This window comes from Armigeres subalbatus, chromosome 2 (assembly GCF_024139115.2).
Source record: "Armigeres subalbatus isolate Guangzhou_Male chromosome 2, GZ_Asu_2, whole genome shotgun sequence".
NCBI classification, from domain to species: Eukaryota; Metazoa; Arthropoda; class Insecta; order Diptera; family Culicidae; genus Armigeres; species Armigeres subalbatus.
In genome coordinates, this window is record NC_085140.1 from 385,220,224 (window position 1) to 385,242,200 (window position 21,977).

General features: G+C 41.1%; 1 protein-coding gene across 3 annotated transcripts in view; it reads left to right on the forward strand.

Moving 5' to 3' along the window:
* Nucleotides 1-21,977, forward strand: part of LOC134213159 (uncharacterized) — a 447,591-nt gene that overhangs the window by 284,357 nt on the left and 141,257 nt on the right. The window lies entirely within an intron of this gene.

The following is a 21,977-nucleotide window of genomic DNA, read 5'->3' on the forward strand; positions in this document are numbered from 1 at the left end:
AAAGGACCTAAGTAACATTTTTTTCATTAATTAATTTGAGTAGTGCAATCAAAAGCTTTCATATTGGTCTGTTGATTGCGCTATTCAAATTAATTCAAGAAAAAAATGTTACTTAGGACCTTTTGAAAAGTTAAGCGAGATTTCATTGCTGGGTACCGAAGATCGTTCATAACATGCGAAACAGGAACCACAAAAAATCGCCAGTTTCACGGCCCACAAAATTCTTGAAAAGTTGATTCCTGTCCTGACGCAGGTTTTTGAGCATTTTTCGTGAAAATTCTTGAGCGCCTAACGAGGAAATTTAAAAAAAATCCATGGAAAGTTTTCTGTAGATTTTCCAAAGAATTTTCTATGGAAAGGCTGAAAAATTTCCTGTAAAAATTCTGAAGAAACTTCCGTGTGGATTCAGTAAAATTTTAAAAGGAAATTCAAAACAAATTTCCGTGGAAATCGCGGAGAACTTGCCGAGGAAATTCGGGGAAAATTCCCGAGAAATCATAGAGTAATTTCCCAAGAAAGATATTCAAGGAATTCCAGAAAAAAAATTTAAAGGAATTCAGAAGTTCGAGGAATTACAAAAGAAATCTGAGCACAATAGGAATAATTAGCTACAAAATATCAAATGCATTCCCTTAGAATACTCAGCAGAATTTTCCGAGGAAATTTAGACAAAAATACAATTAGAATAGGAAGAACTTTTCGAGGAAAAACGAAGAGAATTTCCCTATCAATTTCAAAAGAATTACCCGAGGAAAATTAGGAAAATTTCCCGAGAAATTTCGAGGGAATTTACCGAACGAATTCGAAAGATTTATCTGAGGAATCTCTATCTATCTTTATCTAGGAATCTCTAGAGGAATTTGGAAGGATTTCTCAAAGATATTTAAAGATTCTCCTAATGAAATACTAAATCTTTCCAAGGAGTTCTAAAGATTTTCCCAAGAAAATTCAGGAGAATTACCACAGGAAACTCGGAATAACTCAGTTCTTTTAAAGTTGATTGAATATCATTCATTTATTTAGTTAACATCTAAACAGATAACACTGAATCAACAATTTGACGCCACAATGCACGGTTCGAGGCCGCATCTCTCCATCCTCGGATACGCCCCACGCTCGCCAAGTCGTTCTGCACCTGGTCTGCCCATCTCGCTCGCTGCGCTCCACGCCGTCTCGTACCTGCCGGATCGGAAGCGAACACCATCTTTGCAGGGTTGCTGTCCGGCATTCTTGCAACATGTCCTGCCCATCGTACCCTTCCGGCTTTAGCTACCTTCTGGATACTGGGTTCGCCGTAGAGTTGGGCGAGCTCATGGTTCATTCTTCGCCGCCACACACCGTCTTCTTGCACACCGCCAAAGATGGTCCTAAGCACCCGTCTCTCGAATACTCCGAGTGCTTGCAAGTCCTCCTCGAGCATTGTCCATGTTTCATGTCCGTAGAGGACTACCGGTCTTATTAACGTCTTGTACATGACACATTTGGTGCGGTGGCGAATCTTTTTGACCGCAGTTTCTTCTGGAGCCCGTAGTAGGCCCGACTTCCACAGATGATGCGCCTTCGTATTTCACGACTAACGTTGTTGTCAGCCGTTAGCAAGGATCCGAGGTAGACGAATTCCTCGACCACCTCGAAGGTATCCCCGTCTATCGTAACACTGCTTCCCAGGCGGGCCCTGTCGCGCTCGGTTCCGCCCACAAGCATGTACTTTGTCTTTGACGCATTCACCACCAGTCCAACTTTTGTTGCTTCACGTTTCAGGCGGGTGTACAGTTCTGCCACCTTTGCAAATGTTCGGCCGACAATGTCCATGTCATCCGCGAAGCAAATAAATTGACTGGATCTGTTGAAAATCGTACCCGGCTGTTACACCCGGCTCTCCGCATAACACCTTCTAGCGCAATGTTGAACAACAGGCACGAAAGTCCATCACCTTGTCTTAGTCCCCGGCGCGATTCGAACGAACTGGAGTGTTCGCCCGAAATCTTCACACAGTTTTGCACACCATCCACCGTTGCTTTGATCAGTCTGGTAAGCTTCCCAGGGAAGCTGTTCTCGTCCATAATTTTCCATAGCTCTACGCGGTCTATACTGTCGTATGCCGCCTTGAAATCAACGAACAGATGGTGCCTTGGGACCTGGTATTCACGACATTTTTGAAGGATTTGCCGTACAGTAAAGATCTGGTCCGTTGTCGAGCGGCCGTCAACGAAGCCGGCTTGATAACTTCCCACGAACTCGTTCACTAATGGTGAGAGACGACGGAAGATGATCTGGGATATCACTTTGTAGGCGGCATTAAGGATGGTGATCGCTCGAAAGTTCTCACACTCCAGTTTGTCGCCTTTCTTGTAGATGGGGCATATAACCCCTTCCTTCCACTCCTCCGGTAGCTGTTCGGTTTCCCAGATTCTGACTATCAGTATGTGCAGGCAAGTGGCCAGCTTTTCCGGGCCCATCTTGATGAGCTCAGCTCCGATACCATCCTTACCAGCTGCTTTATTGGTCTTTAGCTGTTGAATGGCATCCTTAACTTCCCTCAAGTTGGGGTTGGTTGGCTTCCATCGTCCGCCGAACTGACGTAGTCATCTCCTCCGCTGCCTTGACTTTCACTGCCTGTACTCTCAGCGCCATTCAGATGTTCCTCGTAGTGCTGCTTCCACCTTTCGATCACCACACGTTCGTCCGTCAAGATGCTCCCATCCTTATCCCGGCACATTTCGGCTCGCGGCACGAAGCCTTTGCGGGATGCGTTGAGCTTCTGGTAGAACTTGCGTGTTTCTTGAGAACGGCACAGCTGTTCCATCTCCTCGCACTCCGCTTCTTCCAGGCGGCGTTTCTTCTCCTGAAAAAGGCGGGTCTGCTGTCTCCGCTTCCGTCTATAACGTTCCACGTTCTGCCGGGTACCTTGCTGCAGCGCGACCGCCCGCGCTGCGTCCTTCTCCTCCAGAATCTGTTTGCACTCTTCGTCGAACCAATCGTTCCGTCGACTTCGACCCATATACCCGACGTTGTTCTCCGCTGCGTCGTTAATGGCTGCTTTAACTGTACTCCAGCAGTCCTCAAGAGGGGCCCCATCGAGCTCACCCTCTTCCGGCAACGCTGCCTCGAGATGCTGCGCGTATGCAGTGGCGACATCAGGTTGCTTCAGTCGCTCTAGGTCGTACCGCGGCGGTCGTCGGTACCGAACATTGTTGATGACGGATAGTTTTGGGCGCAGTTTAACCATCACCAGATAGTGGTCCGAGTCGATGTTAGCGCCACGATATGTCCTGACGTCGATAATGTCGGAGAAGTGCCGTCCATCAATCAGAACGTGGTCGATTTGTGATTCTGTCTGCAGTGGTGATCTCCAGGTGTACCGATACGGGAGGCTGTGTTGGAAGTAGGTGCTACGAATGGCCATATTCTTGGAGGCGGCGAAATCAATTAGTCGTAGGCCGTTTTCGTTCGTCAGCCGGTGAGCGCTGAACTTTCCAATAGTCGGTCTAAACTCCTCCTCTTGGCCAACCTGAGCGTTCAAATCTCCTATGATGATTTTGACGTCGTGGATTGGGCAACTGTCGTACTCACGTTCCAGCTGCGCGTAGAATGCATCCTTATCATCATCAGTGCTTCCGGAGTGTGGGCTATGGACGTTGATTATGCTGAAGTTGAAGAACCGGCCTTTGATCCTCAACCTGCACATTCTTTCATTGATCGGCCACCACCCGATCACGCGCCTTTGCATATCGCCCATCACTATGAAAGCTGTTCCCAGCTCGTGTGTGTTGCCGCAGCTCTGGTAGATGGTATGATTACCTCTAAACGTTCGCACCATTGATCCCTTCCAACAAACCTCCTGCAGCGCTACGATGCCGAATCCACGGTCCTTGAGCACATCGGCGAGTATGCGTGTGCTCCGATGAAGTTGAGAGATTTGCAGTTCCACGAACCGAGTTTCCAATCGCTAGTCCCTTTTCGTCGCAGTGGTCTTCGCCGTTGGTTCCGGTCCGTACTCTCTTGTTGATTGTTCGTTGCTTATGATTTTTAAAGGCTGGCTTGCAGGGCCTGACACCAAACCCCTAAATTTCCGGAGGACCATTCCTCCTTATTTCCGGTGGACCATGGTGCACAGTTTCATAGAGTCCCTCGCTAGCACTCGGACGATGATCAGCCGCCCTAACATGGAGAACAGACGCTATTGTGAGCCAATCCTGACATGGAGAACAGACGCTCAATAAGATTTGCACCTCCGAAGAGGAGCAAACCCCCCCTTTCCTGTCAGCATACGACCATAGTTCCCACCGGGGTTGGTTACCCGATCTTCCCTAAGGTTGCTCGTATCCCGGCCAGCACCGCGGGGAGGTAGGGATAGGAGTTGCTGGGTAAGAGGCTAAGGACCGCGAGATGGGGTCTATTTTATTCCTTCAGGTACGCGAAGTACCAATGGTACGCTTTACCCAGCATTTGCCGTGCCGTGTTGATTGAATATCTTCCGTGTTTTAAGCTATCCGAAGTGATTAGGGTAACGGCTGTATTTTGGACCGGGCTCTTATTTTGGACCACCTAGCTGAATTTTGTATTTATATCACACAAAACTAAATAAAACGTGCAATATTTAAATTTTATTGCACAAAGAAACTATCCATAAGGTATTTCCTACATTTGTTTCTTATAAAATATTGCAATTATTAAGAATATTTTCACGTATTTACCCATGCCGGCTGGATGAGACCAAAACTAAGACGACATTGTAAAATTGAAGTCAACTTTCAAAAGCTGTAAGTTTATTTGTACATAGATTTGAACCACGTGAATGATGTTGTTGACTCATTAAAACCTAATTGAAGCAGTTTCATATCTCGAACGAAACATTGTAAGTTTAAAAACAGTATTCTGAGGCATGTCCAAAATAGGTTCATTTTTTATTAAACCGAACATAATTTCGACATATCTTCTTTTTAAGTTCTAGATCTCTTAAACTTTTGTTTTTAGGAACCATTTGTTTCTCTAGTATCAAACCATTCATAAATTAGTGTTCATACCGCATTTATAAATTACCGTTTATTGATGTAAGCCCTAGAAAAATGTCTATTAACGAAACATGTAACTGCTTTTATTATTTCGCATGATTATGATCGCATATCAGTCCCACTTTTGCTGTAATTCCTATCCATATGGGACAAATATGCGATTGTGAGCAGAATAGTTGAGAAATCTCTACGACAAGAACCAATCTTTGCTAGAGCTTTCCGTCCGTGCTGTTTGCCAATGCAACAGAGTTCCGCGTTCTACGATTATGTTTCTTTTTGAAAAAGAATATGCAATGAGCAAGGAAGAACCAGGCAACCCACTACTATCAATGGCGCAAATGGAACAGATCTAACAAACTACATAAAAAATATGCAGGGTATGTACGCAGGTGTATACATCACGGCAATGGGCCACAAGTTTGTTTTGCTTTGATGATGCTGTACCGAGTGGTACTGACATTGAAATTAGTTTCAATACCCTAAGCTTGTAGATATTGTTCTAAGCTTTGAATGCCTATAAAAATGTATTGCTTCACAAGGACTTTCAGAATGAAAACGCCGAAAATGCTGGAGATCGCTAATTTAATCCAATAGTAACATAACTTTGCAAGCAATACAAAATTGTTCGAGTGGTCCAAAATATGTTCAATAGGTGGTCCAAAATAAAAACAGGTTGTCCAAAATTAAATCTTACATATCTTCAGAATTTATGGTAGTTTGGTTCTTTCGGTGGGATTTACAACATTTTTACCTACAAATCCTACTTAGCATTCACCACTTTTTAGTTGCATAGGGAATTGATCAAGTATTATTACAAAATCTAACTTTTATTCGACAAAATAGTTCGGCCATCTCCTAAAGTGGTCCAAAATACCTCCCTTACCCTATTAGTTTCTATGTCTCAAACTCGATTTATGCATATGCACAAATCTGTCACATGATTTAGCTCGAAAAATGTGTTGGAGGGTAATTATTTCCTTCGGTGGGATTTGATCCCACGAAACCAGTACGCAGGACAGGTGCTTTGCCTACTAAGCTACGAAGGTCCTCCATCTTCCTCCGCAGCATAGCGGGTACTGATGAAACCAAATTCCCAGTACCAGGCGCATAGCCGAACTCTCGCAATATATTTTCAGAACCTACTCTCTCTTTCTCATATGTCCAACCAACCAACTAAGGAGGATGACTATTCAGTATAGTCTGGCTCCTCACCCAACCAGAGGATGGCAGATTTTAATACAGTTCTGCATAAGAACCTTACAGAAACTGTATAATAATTGGGCATATACAATTTTCGGTAGATTTTAATACAATCGTTGTATTGAAATTATACAGATTTGTATTATTTTAATACAATTTCTGTATAAAAACCTTACAGATTTGTATATGCCACGTTTTTATACAATAATTGTAAGATTTGTTTTTTGGGTGTACACACTTGCTTCATAAGCAACTGCGCTCGATGATGAAGGTTTGTGTGAGGTTGTGCCAGTTGGTCGTCAGATCACAACCGGACCAGATAAGCGAAGAGGAAAACCATTCGAGTTAAGTTCATTTAATGTGGAAAGAATTTCCTAAGAAATTCGAAAGAAAATTGTAGGGACACTTTTAAGGAAATTCGAAACAAAATTCCTAAGAAAATTCGATTTCCAAAGATATACAAAAGAATTTCTCACGGAGCTCGAAAACAAACTTCACATAGAAATTCGGAAAAATTTCACATGGAAAATCGGAAGAAGGAAATGTGGAAGAATTTACCGAGGAAACTCGAAAGAACTTTCCGTGGTTATTTGAAAGAAAAATCCAGCCTCTTTCCCGAGATCATTTATTTCATCTTTCATGCCACCCCAGTTTTTATCCTGCAAACTAGCCGTCGTTCCTTACATCGAGCTCTCAGATAGTGATTTGAAGACTCTCGTAGAGCTGTGAAAGCCTGAAGAAAGACATTTTCTACACCCAACCAGCGGATGGCAGATTTTAATACAGTTCTGCATAAGAACCTTACAAAAACTGTATAATAATTGGGCATATACAATTTCGGGAGATTTTAATACAATTGTTGTAGTGAAATAATACAGATTTGTATTATTTTATAACAATATTTGTATAAAAAGCTTACAGAATTGTATATGCCCAGATTTTATACAATAATTGTCAGATTTGTTTTTTGGGTGTGTGCTTAGGAGGCTTCCACATAACCGACCCCTTAATGTAAGTGCCATAGACGCGCTTAAGCTCCATTAATGTACAAACAACCCCGGAACTATAAACGAAAGTGGAAGAACGATGGAAGCATTGTCTTCGATCGTTCTGAAGTAGCCGATACCCATGAAAAATATTTCGCCGCGCTAGTCTCCCCAAACGGCTATCCCCAAGCTTCAGTAGGTCAATTTTTTCAGGAAACCTTTCCCTTCCGGATTCTACCGGATCATCAAAACACTCTTATTAACATAAACCAGCCTTTTTCGATCGAAAAGCTTTCGTTTGATATTTCTAGGCGCAAAGGGAAATCCTCAGGGCTTGACTAAGCGGGTTATCCCAACTACTTTTCACAACCTAATCAATAAAATATGAAGTGAGTGTCTTCCCTTCGGTGTATTCAAGTTTTAAACGGCGATTCTGCGTATTTAACCTGTCTGATGGAAACTGGGGTCCCACAAGGTTCCATTCTAGCGGTGATCCTGTTTTAATCGCCATTAACGGGGTCTTCAACGGTCGTTCCAAAGGCATTTTTTTGTATACGCTAACGACATCCTGCTTGTGGTCGTCGAAGATACTTCAGCCAGAATGCGAATCCGAACCCAAGCAGCAGTTAGCGCTGTTCATCGTTGGGCTTCATCAATTAGCTTCACTATTTCGGTCGGGGACCCTCCTTAGCCGTGCGGTAAGATGTGCGGCTACAAAGCAAGAACATGCTGAGGGTGGCTGGGTTCGATTCCCGGTGCCGGTCTATACAATTTTCGGATTGGAAATTGTCTCGACTTCCCTGGGCATAAAAGTATCTTCGTGTTAGCCTCATGATATACGAATTCAAAAATGGTAACCTGGCTTAGAAACCTCGCAGTTAATAACTGTGGAAATGCTTAATGAACACTAAGCTGCGAGGCGGCTCTGTCCCAGTGTGGGGATGTAATGCCAATAAGAAGAAGAAGAAGAAGAAGATTTCGGCAAAAAAAAGCGTTCGCAATGGCCGACACCGTCTCTCTGGCTCTAGCCCCAAGTTAAATGATGAACTCATTTTCAACCAAAAACTTTTTGAGGTGCTTGGGGCTGACCTTTATACCTCGTTTTAGAGCGGTTGAAGCTGGCTGCTGGTTTAGGATCAGCCTTTTAAAAATCGCATATGATCAAGAACAGGACCATCTGGTACCAAATCGGAAAGGTGCTGACCGATGGCAGGCTACCATACGGGTTAGAACTAACATGTCCAAAGGAGGAGAGAAGAAATAAAAAATAGTAAATTACACTACAACTTTGCCAAAGACAACAAAATGTATGGCAATCCCGATCCCGAAATGCCAGTTCCCAGGCCATCTTCTTTGCCTCCTGCCTCTCAAAAGTAGTCGAAAGACTTGTCAACCGGTGTTTCCGGGAGAAGTTGGCGGATGATTCGGTTTCCAGCAACATGCGTTCCGTCCGGGCTATATGGAACCAGTACTTATTTACTTTGTTAGTTTGGGGGACGTACTCCAGAATGTCTTTAACAACGGAAATTCGCCGACCTAGTCTCATTGAATATTTCGAAGGCGTTTTATCGCGCCAGAAGGGACTGGTCCTCAAACAGTTGATCGACTGAAGCTTCTCCGGGAATATTATACCTGTCGCCCACAATTTTCTCTCTCGCCGGTCTTTCAAGTCCTAATCGCAAACGCTTGCGTACAGAAGCTACATACATAATTTTCTTTTACCGTGATCTCAGAAATTTGTTAAATGTTTACCAAGATTCGCATAGTCGATGCACAGCAATCATATTTTTTATCGAATTTTCTGTCAAAGTTGCTGAAAATCAGCAAATAATTTCCCGAAAAACATCTATCAAACGTCATTTTTATTGGGAAATCAGTTTTTATTTTTCTGTACATACAGCTGTGCAGATTTTTGCCGAGCTGCAAAAATAAAAACTGAATGTGACCTGGAGGAAACTGAGGTCACACAATTGTCCAGAAACTTATTAAGAAACCAGAAACCAGACCAGAAACTCCAACCAGAAACGTATTAAGATCCTTAGGGTCTCCTTCAACCGAGGGCTGAACTTCATACATCATTTTAGAGCGGGTAAAATTGGCTGCAGGTCCAAAATCGTACGATGCCAGACGGTACGTGGAGAAGACAAATGAACCACGAGTTGCATAGACTGTTGGGAGAACCAGTCATCGTTCACACCCCAAAAATCAGAAAGAGCTAGGTCAATCGATCAGGTGAGATACGCTTTACGGACCCTCTGTAAACTGCGTGGCTGGCGACGTACAACCGTGGACCATAGTTTGCGCTGAAGTAGGCTTTTTTTTATATCGACATCTCATGCTGTCAGCCATATGTCAAATCTGCTACGTAAGCTTTCGTCACATCCTGAGATTGCAAGATATCGGATTTTATGCACGGTTGCCGGCACCGGTCTCGCGCCTCTCGTTTGAACTCTTCCTCCAGGTTCTTCAAAGTAACTTCTGGCTACCATCTTCGTCAGATTCCAGCGTCATTTCTCCCACAGGTCCCTGTTGCACCGAGGTGTCGGGAAAGCTGTATCCGAGAACGGCCTGACCATCTCCGAAGGACTGCCTTCCCAGTGCAGCGTATTTCCCGCTGAGGCCGCAACAGGCCTTCTTTAGAGTTCCAAAGTTGAGGAGTTAGTTAGAATTATGTGCTCAAATGAGCAAAAATGAATTGATTAAACCTGAATTATCGTTGGGATTATTTTCCTAATTTTTCAGACAGATGAAGGGGAACTGTTCCGACTCTTTTGATTATTACGATGACATATTAACATTTACATCGGATATTTTCACAGAGATCTGAAGAAAGTAGCTTTGTCTAGCGTGCTACGGTGGAAATATTGCAATAAATGCAAAACTAACTCCGATATTAGTGAAAGAGAGCGTAATGAAAGAGAGTCTTTCATTTGGACATACGACGTTTTCAAAAATAACAATAACAATAAACAAATCAAATTGCTTTCCACTTCTTTGTTTTCGATGGAATGAATATTGGAGTCATGAGATGAATTCATGGAGCAATTTCCCTATTTGATACAAAAATATACACAAAAGCGATTTGAATTTTACCTTTTTTGATGCCAAGAGGCAGATATCTGTATCACCCACCAGCGAATTGTACTTGCCAAGCGTCTAATAGTCTTCTCTCATTTGGTATATGATACAGATCTCGCGCTTAGTTTTATAGGGTTGTAACTGTATTGATTGGTTTCTCTTAATCGATTTCATATTTTGTTAATAACTCAATTGTTTCAAAAGCTACAACCGTGATTATTGATTCTGGTGCAAGATACAATCATCCTTTATCACACCAAACCAATAAATCATCGACAAACTAGCACAATTCGGTACAATAATAAAAAGAAAACATCGACGAAGAAAAATCGATCAATACAGCAACGCGCCTATGAAACTAAGCGCGAGAGATGGTAAGCACGTGGTGGAGAGAGGGCCCAGGTTCAATTCTCGTCTACGGGCGATTTTTTTTGTAAGCATGTTTTTGTATATAAAGATTCATTCCTCGATGGAATTTTAAAAATAGATTATATGTAGGCATAAACAACACATACCTAGTTCCTTTTTCTCGTTTCCTTATGCATTGTTCCTAGTCCCAATGCGATATTGACTTAACGCAATCTGTGAATGGGCCTCCGATTATGACAGTATGTGCATAGAATTCATGCAAGATTGTAAGAAAATCGTATATTCTCTATTTGGGTGGAGTAAATTTGAAAAAAATGGGGAGAAATGAAAGAGAATTCCACGAGGAAATTCAAAAGTATTCATTGAAGAACTTTTGGAAAATTACCGAAATAAATGTCAAAAAAATATTTGGAAAAAAAATCGTAGAAATTCTTGTGGTTCTTTGAAAAAATATTGCGAGAAAATTTAGAAAAATTATTCAATAATTCAAAAGAACGTTTCGTGAAATTCAGAAGAATTTCTTGAGGAAACTTACTTCTGTGTCGGATTTGCTATATATGAAGGTTAACTGCGTAGGACCAATTTCTTCGCATCAAATTTGTTTTGAACGGAACTCTCGCAACATTCCTAACATTCATTCATACGAATAAGTACCTGCATATATTTAAATGTCCTATTGAATCATTTCCAACCAACATGTGCCATTCGAGTACTTTCCCTCATTTTTTTCTCTTCTTCGGAATGGAATCCGAATCATATAAACCAAAAATCGTTCACAAGCCGCCGCCGGCTGTTCCCAGTCGGTACTCACCGCCGCCACCAGAAGTTTATGTAGATGTAGCGACCATATGAAACAGAAAAGCACAACGGTACGGAACACGATGCTGTGTGTATACAACTTGGGCCATTCTTGGAGAGCAGCTGAGCGACATTCAGCAAATAATTTTCCTGTAAGGAACAATTTATAAGCCCGTTCCCGACTGCCTCGTGCAAATAACTTGTTTCCTCTTCCACGTGCGAAGCGGCGCGGCGGTCGTCTTCGTTGTTTGAGCGAGAATTCCAGACTGCTCGCTTAAAGTGTGGTAAAATAAATTGGTCAAAATGTTTTCAAGAAAAATAACAATTTTTTGGGAAACGACTGTGGGGTTTAATCATAGATCATTAATTAACGGCTACGCAGTCTCATATGATTAAAACGAGTTTTTATTCGTCCGACGTTTCGACACGGGATTAGTGTCTTCTTCAGGGGAAGAATGATTTGTCAAAAAAAAAGACAAAAAGACAAAAAACGAACAAATCATTCTTCCCCTGAAGAAGACACTTATCCCGTGTCGAAACGTCGAACGAATAAAAACTCGTTTTAATCATATGAGACTGCGTAGCCGTTAATTAATGATCTATAAGAAAAATAACAAATTCACCTAAAAGTTATTTTATCATCAGAAAACAGTTTTAGTGTTTTAGGACTTTAAGTGCTTATGTGGTGGAATGTCTTAACTTGTCATAAGACGAGTTACGACTATTTCATATAATTACACTACTTTGTAGCTTTGGGCATACGTATTTTGAATCCAACAAAAAAGTCATTTCTTGTTGTGTTGGCCCCCGAATAAACCAGCATATAACCGACAAATCACATAGAATCTTCGCAGTGCCCGCTAAAAACGGTAGCAATGATCCAAAAACAAACAAAAAAACAAATCTTACAATTCTGTATAAAATCTTTGCATAATCAGATTCTGCATGGGTCAAACACAAAAAAAAATTTAAGCTTTTTATAGAGAAAATTTATTAAACTAATACAGAATTCACCTGTCATGAGACGTGTTTAGTTTAGTACTATTCCATCTAATTCCACCACGTTGTAATCTTTATAGATACATATTTCGATCTCAGGCAGTTGTTTCGTACTAGGCTCGTCTTAGGACAGGTGAAGACCAATAAAAGAGCTTTAAATAATTTTCCTTATACAAAGTTGTTAGATTTTAATACAATGATTGTATTAAAATACAATGATTGTATTAAAATCTTCTAAATTTGTATAAATTTGTATGCCAAATTCTGCAAAGTTCTAACACAAAACTTTAATCTGTCATCCGCTGTTTGGGTGATGCTTAGAAAGGGCATTATTGTTTTGCAGGCTTGCGGGCATAATTGTTTTGACCACTTTTCTCCGGAATTCGTCCACATGTTGCGTCCCGTGAAGGCGAAGGAATTCCCATCCCAGAATGACATGTACCAATTGGTAGATTTAGGGGCGAAGAGTTATGCGACGGTTTAAAAATAAAGACGACTCACGACCGGTGTGCGGTGGTGCGGCGCTTCACTCAAATCCAATCCGATGCATACGGATACAGTTGGTTTGTTGTATTTAAGTAGTGACAGCGGGGTAAAATTAATTTCAATGCGGATGTGTGTGAAAGTGAAACTTCCCAAGAGTGACAGCGAATTGCCGACACAGGAAATTTATGGCGAATTCGGTGCTATATTTGCTTTTGCACTATCGAAGCGAATACATACGTCTCAGGGCCTGCGACTGATGATGATTCGATTTGCTGGTTTCGATAGTGTGAGGAGCGTAATTGAAGCGAGTTGACGGATAAGTTGCAGCATGAAAACGTTCCATTATTTGCAATTTTGTTTCGTTGAAAAAAAAAGTATCCAGGGAATTTTTATTTTCCCTTCTTATACTTGGCATATTATTGGCTCTCATCTTTCACATTATTATTTGAATGTTTTGGATGTTAAAAGCGATGCATGAGTACAATTAACGAGGCAGGCAAGAAAATATTGAAAATAAGACACAAATCATGATCAAATCCGCAATTTTTCCCTTTTTGACTAATTCGGATAATATTAATAATGAAAAGAATTTCTTTTTTATGCCCTTTCATTCACATTTCAGTTTATCCTTCAATAATGCATGACAAAATGAAACCATTAACCGATCAAACTATTTATTCATGCTGCACCTTATAATACTTGGATGTTCTTTAACGCTAGCGCCTATTATATGCAATCTATTACTTTTTGTTGTGCAGATATTTTGAGGATCTCATTGCGTTCGTTCTTTTGAAACTAAATAATTACAAGGCTATTTGAATGTTTGTCCCTGATTCTTTGCAAAAAGCTACCTTACTATGCCTATGTGTACCCTAAATTAATGTCAATGTCATCATGAATGAATTCCAGTTCCCAATGGTTGTCACGATACACCGAATACAAAAGCTAAATAATAGCTTTGTGTTTTGCGAACTTGATCACGACATGCCAAGCTGGAATCAACGTTTTTTTTTTCTCGGGAACGTCAACCTTGTCGGAGCGCACTATTATTGACTGGTGAAGGTATCAGTTTCGCGTGAAACATGCCTTGTGGACTTGCGGTTTACAGGCTGTAAGCAGGCTGCTGAATCAAGCTCAGTAAAAATAGATATTTGAAAATTTTAGATCACGGCGGATGTTGTTCACGTATCTGCAATAAAAAACGGAAGTATCAATATTATGTTTATGGATCACTTCGAAACGCTTCATAAAATTTACCACTTTGATCAAATAAAAGTATTTTTCCATGCATCACGCTAGAACGAAAGGAAACTTTTCCATCACTGAGTCAGCCCAACATCCGTCGAAAGCAGTGGTTTGGTCAGTGAGCAAATCCCACCTTGAGCCATACGTTGAAAGTACTTTTCTATTGGCACACCTTCAGTTCAGTGCCTCGTGACTGAGCATTCGCCCGGCATGCCCCGGCAGCTGTAAATAGTGGTACCATCATCCACCGTCAGAATGTGTTTACAGTGCCAAACCCGGTAACGAGTTTTCAAAATTAGATCAAACACTTCCACGGCACCACGGCTGTGATATTGGTACTTTCGCAGAATTGGTTCCAGCTGTTTCCAAGAATTTTCTCTAGAGTATGAGTCAGCCCAATGATGTTCGGATTTTCAGCGAGATAAAAAAAATAGGAAAAGGGAAGTTTATGCGGATCAACAATCTATAGTGCTGTGACTATCGACTAGTGAGGAAGAGTGAAAAGATGCGAAACATGTTGGACGATAGGCAACCCTCTATCGTAATGAACAATCAATAAAACTGTTTTTTGATGATAGGAAACCTTTTTTCGGTTATTAAATTTATTGTTTGTGAGATAGGTAATAAATAGTTTTGTAGTTCTGCTATAAATTAAATAGTGTTTGTTAATTGTGATAGCAAAAGACATATAGGCTAAGCAGTTAAACAGCATAATAAAATATGATAAGGACTTGAATGTTCTATCTATCTATCTATTCTATATTTTATACCAAAATATGCAACAATATCAAACATTTGCACCGAAATATCTTTTAAATATCGAAATATGCTATGGATATGAACAAGCCATTACCACATGATAATTATCACTTCTTACAAATAACATAACTTGATCTCCTCATGATATTTTAGTGCAAAATATTGATATTATCGTCCGACCTTTTATCTCTTATATCAATCATGTGCATATCGCATTTTTCTATCTTATCATGATTTGATATTATTGATAATGTGACCAGACGTCACAGCTTTACAAAAAATTTTTAAGGCCAAAATCTATGCGAAATTCACTTTTGAAGGATTCATTTGCAAGCCAATGTTATAATAATAATGTTTTTCTCTCTTTTTTCAGGTAAGCGTTTTTAACTAGTATGATGGATTTGTAAGTATTCAAAGACGTTTTTCTCGTATCATAATTATCAGTGAAACTTGTTCGAAGATGATTAATTAATTGTCATTTTTGAGCTTCTGATGTGATTTTGTACCATGGGGGCGTAAAGCACCGAAATCCGTCCACCTCATGAGATATCAATTAATTATAAAGTGTTTAATGAATTAATTTTAAAATAATTTTTATTATCCTGTTTATATGCTTGACAGCAAGCTTTTTGGTCATTGAGATGGTAAGTAGGCTTTGAAATTAAAATAACAAAAATCAAAAACAAATCGCTCACCAGATAGGCAAAGTTTCGGGTGCCATTTGTTCACATGTTGCCCTTGCACCAAAAGTATACGTATAAGTATATGTCAAATTGCAAATCGCAGTAAATAAAGTAAGATCAGCGGAATGGAACAAAATAAGTCACTCTTCGAGGTCCGTATTGATGTTTCTAAATCAAATTCTAAAGACTTTTCCGTATACTAAAGTGCCTAAGTGTACCCATTTTGATGCCCCACGGTAGAACTTGAACAGTCGCATGCCAAAATCATTGAAATTTAATTTACAACTTCTGTGCCATCCGTTGTGACTAAATCCAGCTCTAGGAAAAATCCTAGCGAGTCAAGTCGAGTTATTTGTCATTTTGTGAAGTATCAGCAACTACATGGCTTGTTTTGTTGGATGGCTTGTTTCATTGGCATTACATCCCCTACTGGGACATTGCCGCCTCGTTATTCCCTTTGATCACGACATTGTCCGAAAACGTTATTCCCTTTGATCACGAGGGAATCGCGAAGAATTTAATGCATTAGGTATCCAGTATTTTGCGCTCGATAATGGCGGCGTGAGTTACCCTCGATTTGACATTCAAGAGGTAGAAAATATTTTCATATTTCAATCTATGTAGGCTTTGATTTATTAAACAATACTGGCACTCACCGAAGTTCTTAAAAACAAACAAACGTCAAACATTTTTGTTAAGAATAATTTTCAGATTTGTCCCGTTCCATTTTTCTGAATTACTTTAATTTTGTTTTAGACGATGTAATGCACTGCGTCATGTTGTAGCGGACGGTGAAAACTGCTGATAGGTAATCCTCGGTGGACATAATATCTAATTTAATGAAACATATAATAACTACATCAAAACAAAAAGAAATCAAAAGCGGTGGGGTTGCACTACATATGGCAGACAAATGCGCGTCATCGTTGGAGTGAATATCAACTTACTATTATCAGTACTCTGAGGATGATATTGAGTGCTTTTCATTACAATGATCCCTTGTTTTCCCCGAATTTAAAGGTGAGCTGCCATCCGTCACACTTGGCGAGCCATGCCGTGCAAATATACCAATGAAAACCTTAATAAACTTCTTTTTGATCCGTTCCAAATCTCATAAGCTTCATCTCTATCAATTTCGTATAGCTGTTCATAGTAGTGAAAAAAACATCTTTTTGTTCAAATAAAAGAAATCATCATTTTTTCTGCTGAACGTTTTATTCATAGGGGTCCATGAGAACTTTGAGATCGGAGTAGTTTCATGGCGAATTCGACACGATCTAATCTTCCACCCAACAATATAATGATATACGATAACAAAAATCAATTAAAGAGGGACAACTAGCTCAAAAAATTGATATTCACATTTAACAACACAACTCAACTAACAACAACTCAAAGCATTTTGAAAATCAAAGAGATGGCCAGGATGGTGTTTGGTACTGCAAGACCTTCTATACATCTCAGAATCTCCATACATTTTTGCGGATAACCCATCAGCAGTTTTCACTGTCCCGCTACAATGTGACGCCACACATTGCTTCGTTTATGTGTTGTAGTTTTTTACCTCCTAAAAACAAAATTAAAATAATTTAAATAAATAAACAGAAAATTGGAACGGAAAAATCAGAAAATAATTCTTAAGAAAAATGCTTGACGTTTGTTTGTTTTTAAGAACTTCGGTGAGTGCCAGTATTTTTTAATGAATCAAAGCCTACATTGATTAAAATATGTAAATATTTTCTACCTCTTGAATGTCATATCGAGGGTAACTCACGCCGCCATTATCGAGCGCAAAATACTGGATAGAATAACAGTCATTAAAAAAACGGTTTGTCCCGGGGCTTTGAGAATTAATTTGTTAATCAAGTCACTTACTCTAAACTTAGCATTAAATTTTTAAATTAAAGTTCATATGTCTTATTGTTCTGGAGCTTATGCAAGCTTATGAAAATGATATAAAAGTCGACTATCAACAGTTGGCTCTAAATGCACTTTATGAGTTGTTGTTTAATAGCTTTCGATGCCAAACAATGACCAAAGAAGTCGGGAATTTTTGCAATCCCAGATATTTCTTCAATCTGACTGGGTATTTGACCTGCTACCGCCATCGGTGGTGACAATGGGTCTGGGGGGTGAGAATGGGTCATCGCTCTCACCGGCATCCTAGAGGTCGTAGAGCAAAACCGTTCAAAAAGGTCTCTTATATTTTAGTCTTCTTGCCCTCAGATACATTCAATTCATTCTACAAACATTCTAAGTAGTTGAAACCAGTGTTGTAAAATGTCATTTGCATTCGTTGGAATAATTTTCCCAGAACTTTTTCCAGAAGGTAAATATCGATTCATGATGTATGACGAACTTATAGCGCTTAAATGTGCCTACAACTTTGTCTAACATGCTGTAAATATGTTATCTGGGGCGTGGGAGGCAAAATGTCATTCAAATGACATTATGTCAAATGACACGTGACATTTTGGAGAGTTTTCACTTTCCAGCCTCAGATGTTATGTTCAGAGCAATGTACCCTTGGACAAAAATATAGCCCTACTCAAGCGTTATGAGTACATCTAAAATTATGGAATAAATTTGGCTTCTAAAGAAAGTTATGAACAAATTAGCCAAATGACATGCAGATGACATTTTACAAGCCTTGAAACAATGACCCATTCTCACCCCCATTTGACCCATTGTCACCCCCGACGACGGTACCGCTGAATTTAAAATACCGTGGCTCTAATGATTAGGCTGTCTTAGATATCAGTATGGAGCTGCAATTATAATATTGAGAAAATAAGTTTTTTATTTTGCGAATTTTATAATAATGTGCTGGTTATTTTACCTTACAAAACCAGTAAGCCAACACGTCTGCCACTTATTTTCCATTAAAGATTTTTTTTTGACACCAGTATTTATATTTTTACTTGTTTATTTGATTTTGTATAATTTTGTGTGTGTGTGGTTTTTTGTATTGTTTTTATTTATTTTATTTATAGGTAGAGATGAGCCAGCCTTGGGCTGCAAGCCTCTTAAATAATGAAATAAAAAAAAACCACCTCCACCTCCGGTGGTGCTAAGGGCCGACTTGAAAGATCTCCATCCTGAGCGTTGCCCAGCTATCACTTTAACTTGTTGCCAGGTTAGATTTCGGTCGACTTCTTTTATTTCTTTATTGAGGCTTCGCCGCCATGAGCCTCTGGGTCTGCCTCTGCTGCGATGTCCCGCTGGGTTCCAGTCTAATGCTTGTTTACAGATTTCGTTTCCGCCCCTACGTAGAGTGTGTAGAGTGTTGCTATCGGCCTCTGGTGACAACGACGATGGAGCTCGTTGTTTGAGATCCAGTTGTGAGGCCACCAGGCCCGAATTATATACCGCAGGCATCTGTTAATGAACACCTGCAGCCGTTGAGTGTTCTCCACTGATACACACCATGTTTCGCTAGCGTATAACAGCACAGATTTCACGTTAGAGTTGAAAATTCGTATTTTAGTGCGTTCACTTATCTGCCTGTTTTTTCAAATATTTCTTAAACTCGCAAAGGCAGATCTTGCTTTCTTGATCCGTGCGCCTATGTCGATCTTGGTACCGCCGTCTGACGCCATTTGGCTACCAAGATATTGGAAGCTTTTAATATTCTCCACTGGTTGCCCGGCTACTGTGAATCTGGAAGGAGTCACCGTGTTTACATCCAACGATTTGGTTTTGTTGACGTTGATGCCTAAACCTGCCGAAGAGGAGCGCTCGGCAAGGTCGTTGAGCTTACTCTGCATATCAGAGCGCCGTTGCGCGAGGAGTGCAACGTCATCAGCCAATTCGAAGTCGTTTAGGTGCTCCATGGTTATAGGCTGCCATAACAGCCCACGGTTTGGTTCACGGTCAATCGCACCTACCAGAATCTCGTCGATTACGATGAGGAACAGTAACGGTGATAGAATACATCCTTGCCTCACACCAGCTACGACCCGGATAGGGTCGGACAAGACCCCATTGTGCAGCACTCTACACGAAAAGGCCTCGTACTGTGCCTCGATGAGGCCGATGATTTTCTCAAGAACCTTTTGCGTCTCAGGGCGCTTCACATAATCCCGTGATTGAGACGGTCGAAAGCTTTTTCGTAGTCAATGAATACCAAGTAAAGGGACTTTTGGAATTCGTTGACCTGCTCCAGAATGATGCGGGGCGTGACAATATGGTCCACACAAAACCTTCCAGCATGGAATCCGGCCTGCTGCCGCCGGAGAGTCGCATCGATCTTCTCTTGAATCCGGGCTAGGATAATTTTGCATAGAACTTTGAGAACGGTACACAGCAACATAATGCCTCGCCAGTTATCGCATACAGTCAGGTCACCTTTTTTGGGTACCTTCACTAAGATACCTTGCATCCAGTCGACCGGGAAAGTTGCGGTGTCCCAGATATCACGATATGCGATCGGCTGATATGCGATCGACCCCTGGGGCTTTATTCGATTTCATGCTTTGGATGGCTGTTTGAATATCTAGCAGTGATGAAGCTTCGGTATTGACGCGTGTTATACGTCGGATTCTTGGCAGATCATGCTGAGGTGGTGATGGCCTGGCTAACACTTGAAAAAGTTGTTCGAAATGTTCGAACCAGCGTTTCAGCTGGTCAGTTGGGTCGGTCAATATCTGATCATTCGCGTCTTTCATAGGTATCGTTGCATTCATCTTCGCCCCGCTTAAGCGTCGTGAGATATCGTAGAGGAGGCGAATGTCCCCGGTTACGGCGGCTCTCTCTCCTTCGTCGGCCAAAGAGTCTACCCACGCTCGCTTGTCCCGTCGACATGAGCGTTCTACTTCCTTCTCAAGAGTCACGTATCGTTGACGGGCTAAGACTTTGGCTCTTCTGGTTTTCGATCGCTCTATCGCGGCTTTGGCTTCTCTTCGCTCCTCTATCTTCCTCCAGGTCTCATCTGTGATCCATTGTTTTCTCTGGGTGCGCAGTTCGCCCAGATTGTTCTCGCTGGTGGCGATGAAGGGATTCTTGATGGCGGTCCATTGGTCTTTCACGCTGCCACCTTCCGGAATATCTGCAGCACGCGTCTCCAGTTCTTCAACGAAGGACCGTTTTACCGTGGCATCTTGCAGTCGGCGTGTGTTGAATCGTCGTCCAACTCTTTCCTCCTGCCGATGAATCCGCGCAATGCGCAGGCGTATTTCGCCGATGAGGAGGTGATGATCAGACGGGATATCGGCACTACGTTTATTCCGTACATCAAGAAGGCTCCGTTTCCATTTTCGGCTGATGTAGATGTGGTCGATTTGATTTTCTGTAAATCCGTCACGGAAGACCCACGTGACCTTGTGAAGAGCGAAGAGCGATTCCCCGATCACCATGTCGTTATTACCACAAAATTCTGCGAACAGCTCTCCGTTTTCGCTCATTTTTCCGAGACCATGGCGTCCCATAATGCGATCATGGTTCGAGTTCTCTTTATCTAGAAGAAGTTCTCTTTATCTTGCAGATCGGTAAGGTTTCGGACCCGTGTTCTAAATCTGGCAACGGTTATCCTTTCACTTATAGGTTCCCACTTCATAAGCGAAGAGGAAGCGCTTAGTAGGAAGCCAACTCCGCGATGCCGGGGAGCGTGTTCACCTCGTAAACTAGAGTATAGCAGAACTTGTCCCGACGGCGTTTTGTGATCTCCAAAGTTTGGCCAACGGACTTCACTCAGTCCCAGGATCTCAAGCTTCATGCGGTGTGCCTTATTGGCAAGTTGTGCCAATTTACCCTGCTGGGCTAGGGTTAAAACATTCCATGTTCCTATTCATGTCCGTTGTTTCGCGCTAAGAGTCGTCGCCGTAAAATCAGTCCGTATTCTTTCATTATCGGATTTTCGAACGAATTGATGTTTCGGGCCCAAGGCCCAAGGTTCCCTATCCACCGGGATGGGGCTGCCATCTTAGGTATAGCTTCCGGGGAATAGCATTTCATTCTCAGCCGCTGGATGCCAGAACAGACGCTGTTGGAGCCGCACCTCCTTGGTGAACAGACGAACTAGGCTCTCACGAACTGGCTCTTAAATTACCACGGAGCTCCATATATTTCAAATAATCTCGCATAAATATTTTTAAACTATTATCTTGTCATAAACGATTTACATAGCCAAATGAAAATTATTGATCTATACTTTTAGAATCATGACGAAGATTCTGAAGCAGCATCACACTTTAAAGTCTAATATTACTACAATTTATTATTTCAGAAATATGCTGCAGATTGCAAAGTCAATGCAATTGTTTTGCCAAAATCTATTTATTCATTTTACATTCAAGAACAAAACATCACCTTTTACAATATCAATACCAATACCAATTATAATATTTACGCTTTTTTGCCAA